The sequence below is a fragment of the Gossypium hirsutum genome, chromosome D06 (assembly GCF_007990345.1).
Source record: "Gossypium hirsutum isolate 1008001.06 chromosome D06, Gossypium_hirsutum_v2.1, whole genome shotgun sequence".
Classification (NCBI taxonomy): Eukaryota; Viridiplantae; Streptophyta; class Magnoliopsida; order Malvales; family Malvaceae; genus Gossypium; species Gossypium hirsutum.
This window is the reverse complement of record NC_053442.1, coordinates 30,959,001-30,971,424: the sequence shown is the minus strand read 5'-3', so window position 1 is coordinate 30,971,424 and position 12,424 is coordinate 30,959,001. Positions and strand designations below refer to the sequence as shown.

The 12,424-nt window shown below is 33.2% G+C and overlaps 1 non-coding gene across 1 annotated transcript; it reads left to right on the top strand.

Annotated features, from left to right (window-relative positions):
• Positions 1-11,837: 11,837 nt before the first annotated feature.
• LOC121218932 (small nucleolar RNA R71) lies at positions 11,838-11,944 on the top strand. Its single transcript, XR_005915414.1, has one exon. It is a non-coding gene; the product is annotated as a small nucleolar RNA R71 (small nucleolar RNA).
• The last annotated feature ends 480 nt before the right edge of the window (positions 11,945-12,424 follow it).

The following is a 12,424-nucleotide window of genomic DNA, read 5'->3' as shown; positions in this document are numbered from 1 at the left end:
AGGTTCAAACAGGGCTCGGTAGTCGTACATCATTGGATATGCAACCGTGTATACATGTAGAAAATTTACAATTCATACATATTTCAAAATAAAACATATAATCACAATTTAATTACACAAACTTACCTCGACGAATACACGTAAATACAGAGGTGATTAATTTGAGATTTTCTCTTTGCCTCGATCTAAAGCAATACAAGGTCTATCTTGATCTATACAGATAAATTTAACTCAATTAAAAATATATTTCATTCAATTTAACCCAAAATCATATTTTGGAAAAATTACCATTTTGCCCTCATATTTTTAATTTCTTTACAATTTAGTTTTTATTTCATAAAAATGGAAATTCATGAAATTCCACCATAACCCACTATAGCTGAATATCAATTAGGTCCCTAGAAATCTCTATATTTCATTTACTTCACAATTTCACCATGTAAAAATTTTTATTTTTCAATTTAATCCCGATTTGACAATTTCATCAACAATGTCTTAACAAAATATGTTTATCTAACAATAACCATCCATTTTCTATCATTAAACATAAAAACTCGTGTATGTTCATCAATGGAAAAACCCTAATATTTTAATAATTTCATAAATTAGTCCCTAGGCTAGCTAGATTAAGCTACAACGATCCTGAAAACATAGAAATCATTAAAAACGGGACAAAAATAACTTACCTAAGAGCAAGATGAAGTTGCCGAAAGCTTAAGCACAAAAATTGATTCCCAAAACCTAATTGCCGGTCGATGATGACAAATAAAAGATGATAGCATATTTTATTTCATTAGTTTTTATCATTATTTACCTATTTACTTAATTAACCTTAACAATTAATCAAATTTACACAAATTTCAAGCCATGCTCATCCACTAACATATAAATGGTATAATTACCATATAAGGGCTCTTACTTTAAGGCTCTATAGCTATTTAATATCTTTAGCTATTAGAACTCAACTTTTGCACTTTACGTGATTTAATCATTTTTATCAAATTGAGCATGTAAACGGTAAAATTTCTTAACAAAATTTTTATACAGTATTACTATATGTTGTAGGCAATAAAATAATAAAATAAAATTTTTTCACTACATATTTTTGGTCCCGAAACTACTGTTCTGATTTCACTGAAAATGGGTTGTTACAGCGAAAGTGTGATAGTTAGTTTAAAAGTAGAAATAGCATATTTTGTGACAAAACAAGTGACTTATTGGTAAGAAATTTCGAGGATGAAATTCTTTTTAGAAGGGGAGAATTGTCACACCTCAAAATAGGGCTTAGGAGTTTTAAGGGTAGTTTAGGCATTTTGGCCTATATCAACTCAAAATTTCATAAGTTTGGTGACAAATAATGTTTTCAATTATGATTTTTAGAAAATTAAATCAATTTATAAAAATTATTTTTAAATAGCTTTAATTTTTAAAATAAGACTAATTTATAAAAGAGTCAAAATTAAGAGTTTTTATGAGGCAGGTTAACCAGATTTTAAAATTAAAGCTAAAAAACCCCATTCTCTAAATTATTTCACGTTAAAATAACCCCCAAAACTAGTGTTTTCCATCCCTTATGCTCACTTTCTAATCCAATCAATTTTGAACTCTAAATCCTAATTCCTTTTGATCTCTAGCATCTCTTAAGTTATAAACCTCTATAAAAACTCAGAAAATCACCCAAAAACTTTATCATCTTCTCCAAAAGTGGGTTTTTCCAGATTTGCGTCAAATATCACATTTCTTCCACGGAAGGTAACCATTCTACTTTCTATGAGTTTGAAATGATATCTAGTCCCTTTAACTAAATTTTTGGCCATTGAAACGCATGTTTTAAACAAAAGCCGAAAATTAGGTCACTAATGGTGGATTTCAGGATTTTGCATAAAAACATGGTTCCAAAGTATTTTTCAACTTATTTTAACATGATTAAAAGGTTTCTAAACTTACTTTGAAGTTTCATTAAAGAATTATTGAATTTTAATGAATTTTAAGAAAATAGCCAAAAAAAAAACATGTCGAAAAAGTTGATACTATGGATTTAGTATTTTATTGTATTTTAAAGGTTGGGAATTAGTCGTAGGTGAATTACAAGATGAACAGAATTAGTTTTAGGTGAAATGATTGAGTATAGTTCGAGATATTTGAGTTTTAAGTTTATTATGTTAAAAGTTTTTGTTACATGAGAACTTAGTTTAGGCTACTGTTTTGTATGCTTAAAATGAGTCCTTAACTAATTTTTGGATGTATTGTTGTGTGAATTTGTTGTGTTGAAGTTTCGTATTCAATAAAACCTTCTACGAGTAGAGATAAATGCAAGGAAAAGCTAGTTTGAGCTTTTAGCTTTTTGACGAAAGTGTAATTGGTGAGTGTTTACAATAGTTACTTGCGGACATGATTCAATGCATTATTTCAGAATTTAGTAGTAGCCTAAACCCCTACTATAAATTTTTAGTGTAAGCTTTCTCATACTTATGTTATCTTGTGAATAAAGTGCTTATGTGTTTGTGAATATGTGAATTGAGATGAGATGCTATAATATGTGATATGTGGTTATAATAACTATTGTGAAAGTGCAAATATGTACATGTTATGTATATGTTAAATGTTAGTGATAGTGTTTTGCTAAAGATGCAAATTTGCAGTGATTGTGCACAAATATTTGGTAAGTGATATGTGTTTGACTTCGAATATTTTGGCTTTGTGATCTTGAAACCATTGGATGTAGTTGGGACGCCATAGGATTGTGAGTACTCACCTATATGTACAGTGATTTTAGGCGTTGAGGCCCTAGGGCATGTTGGAGGGATAAGCGAATGTGAGCTAAGCTCCATTCAACGGGACATGTGAGGGGAAATAAGGAGAGTGTTAGATTTATGCTTCACTTTTGAGACATGTTTGACTCTATGAGTTTATGTTTGGAGATCCGTGTATCTGATCAGTAATGATAGAGCTCACTTTTATGTTTTATAGCTCAAGTGCCAAATTATCTTAAAATGTATATATGTGTAACGTGATATATGCCTAAATGAGTATGTGACCATTATGCAAATTATCTATAAAGATGTTTTGAATATTGTGAGATTTTCTTGAATGTTAGGTGATTATATGTGTAATAGGATATATGCTTAAAAGTGAATATGTTTACCATGTAAAAGAACTAATAATAATGCACAAGTAAGTATATTATGACACTAAAGTTGGAACTTTTAAGATTATGCTATATGGTTGTTTTGTTAATGCTTGATGAACTATTTTTAGGGTAGTTGTTCTAAGTATTCACTAAGCTTGTTAAGCTCACCCAGTCCTTTTAAACCATTGTAGATCAATATTGTGCTGATCTGAGTAGTGTGGTTTCCGTGAGGTGATCTAAGCAAGTCTTTTTATTATTTTCGTAGTGTCCTATATTTATATATGTTTTAGGGAATAAGGCAATATGGTAGACCCGTTATAGCCCTGTTGATTTCTAGACATTATGCTGGTTTTTAGTTTGGCTTATAAGGATTCCATGCTATTTTTATGCTTGGGTTCATGAACTTGAGGATGGATTGACATTACTTGCTCAAATATCATTCATTTATTAAACAATTACTTGGTTTTAACAATAAATTTAAGTAAAAAGGTGATGAATTATATAGGAAAATCCTATATATTTTTCAGTTTACACACGTACATGACGAAGTCATTGGACAAAGCATTTGGATAAATTTCTTTCATAAAGAATATACAATAAGGAGTCTTCAATCATGATACTTCTTATGGACTGACTTCATGATTAAGTAAATTGTGAATTATCAGAACATTGCTTCTAGACATAATTGTAATTACTAGAGCCTAATTGTATATGTCTTATTCATCCCGCTGCTAGCTCAACAAAAGGTCAATCATACTGCATTTGAATCAGAGAATTTGATTAAAATTTTTTAATTTAGTCAAATTATTCGGTGTAGAATTAAATTAGGTTGTCATGAGAATTATTCATCTAGAGAATTTGATTAAAAATTTTTCTTGAAAATTTAATTTTTGAAAATATCAATGATTTTTGAGAAAATTAATTTTGAAAAAGTAATATTAAATTAATCAAATTAATTAAAATTAATATGATATTTTTGAAAATTAATTTTCAAGTCAGACAATTGGCCCAATAGGTAATTGAACTTTAAAATTGAACTTTAGATCGAAAATTAGAATCGAGAACCCAAAATCAGGATCGAGACCCAAAAATTGATCGAATCAAACCAATATGTGAAGCTAGGACAATCGTCCAACTACTGGTTGGACCAGACTGATTCAAACATCACTGGCCCGGACCGAACCAACAACAGTCGAACTGGCTTGGGATGCCGTGAGATTGTTGCGCCTGCGATGACACCACCAGGCATGGCAGTGCCAACGTATGGCACGACAACATTCTAGTGGTTGGTGGATGGTTGACGGCGGTGGTTCTTTGGTGGTTAAGTAGTGGAAGAATCACAGTTCTACTAAACTCTAACGAATAATTTGATTTTAGATTAACTATCCCAAAAATAATATTATTTTAATAAAATTAATATTAAATTTAATTTCATACTTATCTTAATATTATTTTATTAACTTATTATTAAAGTTATTATCTATTAATAATAAAGTGATTAAGTTTGATCTTAGTTGAACTCTTTGAACTCTCTCTATATAAAAAGAGCCTTAGGTCATTATTTTTCATAGGCTTGAATTCAAGAGAAAGTTGTAAAGAAAAAATTCTCTAAAGGAATTATTTTAGAATATTTAAAAATTTTAGAGAAATTGCAAAATTTCCCAACTAGTAATTTTGTGAAAACATTTCTGATTCGAAGCAAGCCCACACTCGATAGACGTGAGCTTGAGGATAGTGGAGAAAACTACTTGGTTGAAACATTCATCCTAAACAAATTGAAAAGGTATAATTTTGATTAAGTGTTTATTAATTTAGATATCACAACCAAGTTCTTGTTTTTGAAAAAAAATTAGAACTCTGGTTTTTCCCTTAAACTTATTTTCTGCTGCGTTTTCCAAACTCGTTTTTCCAACAATTGGTATCAGAGTCATGTTGTGCTCTATCTATAAGTATAAAAAAGTAATCAAAATAGATTTCTCTTCTCTTGAATGATTCGATTACATAAAAAGTGACATTCTTTAGATTTATAATACCCCAAAATTCGGACTAGAAGTTTTAAGAGTAAAATGAGGATTTTATCTCTAATGAGCTCAGGAATTTCTTTAGAATGATATTCGGAAATGTTTTTGTCTATGGCATTTTGGAAATTAAAACAATTTTTGAAAATAATGTTCAAAAGACTTTCGCTTTTGAAATAATGTCTGATTTGTTAAAGGGTCTAAATTATGAATTTTTAACAGGCAATTAAACCAAATTTTAATTTTCACCCTATTTCCCCCTTCATCTTTATAAAACCTACGTTAGTCTCTTCTCCATATTTTTGTCTTGTCGTCTATTGCATTCCAAAACTCCTCCCATTCAATTTTTATTCCCAAACTTAATTTTTTAGATTTCTATCATCACCCAATCAATAAAGCTCTATAGTATTTCAAGAAAAACACTCAAAACACAGATTTTTCCATTGTTGATTTTTTTAGTTTTTTGGGTTTTTGATCAAATGTTTAGTTTTTCATCAAAAAAGGTAGTGATTCGATTCCTAAATAGTTTTAAATGTTATCTAGTCCTTAAAACTGTGTTTATAGCCATTAAATCAAATGTTTTAAATAAAAGCAAAAAATTGGGTCGTTAACGGTGGATTTTGGGATTTTGAGTAAAAACGTGGTTTCAAAGTGTTTTTCAATTATTTTTTACATGATTAGAAGGTTTCTAAACTTACTTTAATGTTTCATTGAAGATTTCTAACATTTTAATGAATTTCCGTGAAAATTGCCTCAAACATGTCGAAAATTTTAATACCATGAATTGGGTAGTTTTGAGTAGTTTAAAGGTTGAGAATCAGTCATAGGTGAACAACTAGATAAACAAAATCAATTTTAGGCAAAAAGATTAACTATAGACCGAGATATTTAAATATCAAGTTTGTTATGTCGAAGGTTTCGGTTGTGTGAGAATTTAACTTAGGCTTATGTTTTTTATTCTACGAGCTAAGGAAAGGCTAGTTTGAGCTTTCGGCATTTCAACGGAAGCGTATTGGTGAGTGTTTAGAATAGCTGCTTGTGGACACGATTGAATACGTTAATTGGGAATTTAGTAGTAGCCTAAACCCTTACTATAAATTTTGAGTGTAAGCTTTCTTATACTGATGAATTTATATGTGAAATTGTGTTGTGAATTTGTGGATTATAATGTGACATTACGATATGTGTGATATGTGTAATAAGCTTATGATGGTTATTGTGAAAGGGTAAAATGTGGGCATGATATATGTGCCAAATGACAATGAATATGTTGTGCTTATAATGTGATTATGAACAATAAGTAAATGTGTGTGTTAATCACATATATTTTGGCCTTGTGAACCTTGAGACCATTGGATATAATTGGCATAGGATTGTGAGTATGAACCTATGTGTTATGTGATTTGGGCATTGAGGCCCTAGGACATGTTGGAGAGGTAAAGGACTATGAGCCAAGCTCTATTCAATGAGACATGTTTGGTGTAATGGAGAGTGTTAGTTATATACTTCACTTTTTGGGATATGTTCGACTCTATGAGTCATTTGGTGTGCTAGAGATCCGTGTATTCGATGAGTAGTGATAGAGCCCACTCTTATATTTCATAGATCAAGTGCCAAATTCTCTATAAATATGTTTTTGAGTATTGTGATATATGCTTAAATGTTATGTAATTATATGTGTAATGTGATGAATGCTTAAAAGTGAATGTGATTACCATGTAAATGAGCTAGTAAATAATGCATGAGTAAGTCTAATATGACACTGGTGTTGGAACTTTTGAAATTATTCTATATGGTTGTATCATTAATGCTTGATAAATTGTTTACATGGTAGTTATTCTAATTGTTCACTGAGCTTGTAAAGCTCACTACTCCTTTTAATCCATTGTAGATTAGTAGTGTTTTGATGTGAGGGGTGTGGTTCCAAGGGATTGTGATGCGGTCGGTCAAAGCACCAAAAATATCCTATCCCTAATAAATAATGAAAAAGAATAGTAAAAGGGAAATAGGGTCAAATCCTCAGGGACTGGACTTGCAAAATATCTTGTTCCGTGAAATCCTAGGCAGAATCTTGCCCAAGAAAACTTGCGTGCCTGGAAAAAATAAAATAAAAAAATAACAGAACTAAATGTTTGGATTTGAAAACAAAAAATAAAATAGAATTGAGAGAAAGGAAATTCTTATGGGAGATTCCAGCCTCTAGTTGTCTCGTTTCGCCTTGGGTTCAATCCTCGGCTTTTAGATGATCCTTCCCAAACCGAATAAGCCAGTTATAGTGGAAGAGGACGCCTACGACCACCAGCTCCAAGGATTTAGACATACGATGTGGTGGAACCTGACTCTTGCCAACAATTGTTTTTTATGGGATCGTCTTATGCTAGATCAACGCTTCTCAATGGCGAATCCCAAGCCATTTTGTCTCTTGGGCTCGCCAACCTCTGACGCAGTAAGCTAACGAACCGAATGTGCAACCTTCCCAAAACATACAAAGCGGCCGCCTTTGCATACGTTGAAAAGCTTACTTCTTAAAGGACATGGACGGAAGCGTCAGCCCTGTAGTGCGGAGAAATGATGAATACTCAGCGAGGAGGCTAAGTACGAATTATAAGCCTCATGAACTCTTTTGGGAATTTTTGACAACTTTCGGCTAGATGGGTTTAGTGGCTCATGGTTGTGGTAGAAAAGAAAATAAATAAATAAATAAAGATTTTATTAAAAAGAAATATGAGAAGAAGAAAAGCCTAAACTTTTGGGGAGAGAGTGTTTTCAGAAAAATATATGGGATCCCCTTTTGAGTCACTTCACCCCCTATTTATAGTGCTAGGGGAGATATTCTAATCCTACTTAAATTCCTAAAAGATAAATACATTTAATTGAAGATAAATAAAGATAAAATAAAATCCTAAAAATAGTCCTTAATAATTATCTCAATATTAATTATCCTAATATAATTAAAATAGAGTTTAATAGAATAAAATCTCTTCTTTTTTGCATTTCAACACTTGTGTCCTCCATGCTTGCACTTTTGGCACCAACTTTTCCTTGTGTCGCACATTGGCCCATTTTATCTCTAAATTCACGCTTTTGGCCCTTAATTTTGCTTTTGCCTCAAATTTAGTCCCTATGAGATAAAAGATCATAAATAGCTCAAATTAGCAGGATCATACTAAGAATAAATACATAATTAATACATAAAAATACATTATTCTAAAGTGTTATCAAATCCCCCCTACTTAGCCCATGCTTGCCCTCAAGTATGGTTCATATCTATTGTGAAAGTTAGATTCTGACATAAAAGAAATACAACTCCAAAGTTTTATAAAAATCAGTCAAAAATGCATATGAAAAATAAAGAGAACCCTAAGCTTGCTTTAAGTAAAGCAGAAAAAGTTTTCCAATTAATACACACAAAAATTAAAATCAACTTGAATTATTTAATGAAAATTAGGTAAATTACCAAACCTACCAAGACACTCTATTTATTTCCTCCTTTAGTCCCCAAATTATTATTTTTTTATGCTTTAGGAATATACTGAACCTTTTGACGCGAAGAGAGATGACAGCTAAGCACCCCACCCCGGTTACTCAGCCCAGCAAACTCCTAATTTATTATAATTTTCCTTAAGAACACATCAAACCTGTTGACGCGAAGAGAGATGACAGCCAAGCACCCCACCCCGATTACTCAGCCCAACATGTTCTTAAAAATTAATTCCGATTAGCGGAGTTTTACCTAACACGTCACACAACCTTTTGAAGCGAAATAGGATGACAACCCAAGCACCCTACCCCGGTTACTCAATCAGTCACGTTTTTAAGCTGCACTCATAACCACGGAAACATTAAATGACATTTTAATAATAACTTTTTTTATAAGGACTTTAGAGAAAAAATAATCAAGTGTCAAAAATAAGTTTCAGTAATTACCTTAATTGTCATCAACATATTTTAGCATGCAAACATATTAAGTGTCCACTTTGTATTTAAACTTGATCAATTTTACGAAAAGCAAGATAAAGTTAACTTTATGAATCACAATTATTTTTAGTCTAATAAGAATAAAACAGTGGAGATGGCATCAATTATGGAAAATTCTTAATTTTCTCAGAAAACAAGAATCATGCTTGTAGGTAAAAAAGTAGGCAATTCTTGGTAAAAATCTTGGGCATGAAAAGAGGCAGGAGATTCTAAAAAAAATAAATATGGACAAAATAAAGCCTCAAGCAGCAACACCAGCCAAAAATAATCACAGTAACAGTGACAATAACCAAAATCACAGCAAAAAATGATAGTAATAACGAAGAGTACCTCCCCTACTGAAAGCACATTGTCCTCAATGTGGACGAAAAGAAATAAATAGGTAGAAAAGTTTAGAAAAACTCACCATGTTTTTACTGTCGATCGAAATGATGGCAATGAGCTTGGTTAGTTGCTGGCCAAAGGTTTCAAGTCAGGCCTTAATGCGCTCTAAGCGTTGCTCAACGGTTTTCTTCGTATTTTCACTCTATTTTATCTAAGCAAAAGAAGAAAAAATTATTAATATCCAAATAAGTAAAATAAAGTAAAAAATAAAAATAAAAATTGGGTTTCCTCCCAACAAGCGCTTGTTTAACGTCGTTAGCTCGACGCCGTTATTGATTCTATGGTGGTTCCAACTGGATTTTCTTAACCGTGTGGGCTTGAAAATTCTCATAAAATGGCTTCAACCGCTGGCCATTGACTACGAACTGCTTTCTAGATTCTTCACTCTTTATTTCAACTGCTCTATGTGTGAACACTTTAGTACCAATAAAAGGTCCTTGCCATCGTGATCGAAGCTTACCTAGGAATAACTTTAACACGGAATTATAAAGTAAAACTTTTTGTCCTACCGAAAAATGCTTCTGAGCTATTCTCTTATCTTGAAACAACTTTGTTTTGTCTTTATAAATGTGAGCATTTTCGTAGGCATCATTGCGAATTTCTTCTAACTCTTGGATGTCTAATTTCCTTGCCTTTCCTGCAAGTTCTAACTCCAACTCTGGTGCCTGTATAACAGAAGGTAGCAGTTTAGTATTTGAAGATAATAACTCGTTAACAAATTCAAATTCATTAAGTTCAGAATTATCTCCATAAATTGACTCAAAATTCTCTTCCACCAAAGAGTCAATTATGTCAATACGATTTACGCTCAAGATTTCGCTTGGATGGCTAATGGCATCGTAGACATTAAACTTTATGATATCCCCATCGAACTCCATCGTGAAAGTTCCACTTCGAACATCAATTTTAGTACTAGCTGTACTAAGGAACGGTCGACCCAGCAGAAGATCTGTAAATCTAGGAGTGCTATCCTCCTCCATTTTGATCACATAAAAATCTGCAGGGAAAATAAGCTCGTTAAATTTTACTAAAACATCCTCAAGGACTCCTTCTGGATGCACAACAGACCTGTTCGCCAATTGAATGATAACACCTGTTTTTGTCCAAAAACCCGTGTTAAGTGATTCATAAATAGAATATGGCATTATATTTATAGAAGCCCCTAGATCACACATAGCCTTCTTAATTCCCAGATGGCCTATTTTGCATGGTATTGCAAACATGCCCCTATCCTTGCATTTTGCCGGCATTTTCCGCTGTAACACTGTAGATAAATTCTCACCAACATTCACCCTTTCATTACCTGTTAATTTTCGCTTGTTGGTGCAAAGCTCTTTAAGAAATTTAGCATACCGCGATATTTGCTTAATGGCATCCAACAGCGAAATGTTGATCTCGACATTTCTAAATGTTTCAAGAATTTCCTTTTCCTCTTTACCTCTTCGACATTGGATGAATCGTTCTGGAAATGGAGGTTGAATTTTAGGCAATAGAGGCTTCGGTCGGACCTGTTCGTCTTTTTCGAGTTTTTCCTGGGCGATTTCTTGGGCAAGATTCCTATCAGGAATTGGTTCCAGTACCTTTCCGCTTTGCAATGTCACTGCATTTACATTTTGCCTAGGGTTTGGTTCTGTTTGTGACGGTAGCTTCCCTTGAGAGGTTAATTTCTCGATCGATGTGGTCAACTCTTTGATGGATGCCTTGGTTTTATGTTGGAAATCCTTCATCTCTTTTTGGAAATTAAGATTTTGCTGTTGAAAATCAAGAACATTAGCTGCTAACTTATTGACCATGGTTTCTAGAAAATTACCTGAACCTTGTGGCTGTTGTAGAAACTGATTTTGGTATAGCTGGTTGTTTCGTGGATTGGCCCCATAACTTAAGTTAGGATGGTCCCTCCACCCTGGGTTGTAGGTATTAGCGTAGGGGTCGTACTGCCTTTGTGGCGGCCCAGGAAAATTTCCTACAACATCCAGATAGGCCGTGGTATCATCATACAAATTGAGACATGCATCAGTTGCATGATTAGATGTAGCACATATTCTGCATAACCGAGCTCTTTTCGCTTTTTCTGTAATAAGAGAGTTCATCATATTAGTAAGTCTATCAACTTTATTCTCTAAGGTTGAATTACTTAGCTGGTGAACCCTTCTAGGGGGTTCAGTATTAGCTCGGACCTGCTGAGAATTTGCAGCCATCGTGGAGATCAAGTCTCTCTCTTGTTGGGGAGTCATGTTGATCAATGCTCCTCCACTAGCAGCATCTACCATATTCATCTCCATGGGCTTCAAACTTCGTAAAAGTATTGGAGGAGAGATTGTTCCGTTATACCATGTTGTGGGCAGCTTGCACACAACTCCTTAAATCGCTCCCAATAATCGTAAAGGGACTCAGCTTTTTTTTGCCTTATTCCAACGATCTCTCTTCTTAGCTCAGCTGCTCGCGACGCTGGAAAAAACCTGTTTAGAAACAAACGAGATATATCAGCCCAAGTTGTAATAGATCTAGGGGGTAAATAAAATAACCATTCCTTAGTAGAATCTGCTAGGGAGAAAGGGAAAGTACGCAATTTAATCTGATCCTCAGTTACCCCCTGAGGTTTCATGCTAAGACAAACCATATGAAATTCTTTCAAATGCTTGTGGGGATTTTCATTTTGTAACCCAAGAAAAGTTGGCAATAACTGGATTAAACCTGTCTTCAACTCAAAATCAGTATCCATAGTAGGATACGCGATGCACAATGGCGGTTGTTCTGTCGAAGCTTCGGCCAGTTGCCGAATCGTTTGAGCCATTGGTTGGTATGCTAGATTCGGGTTTTCATTAACCCTAGCGTTAAGCACTTCTTCTGGTGAGTCGACTTCTACTTTTTCGCTTTCAAGTGTTCGAGTAGGGTTTTCGTTAACCCTAGACTC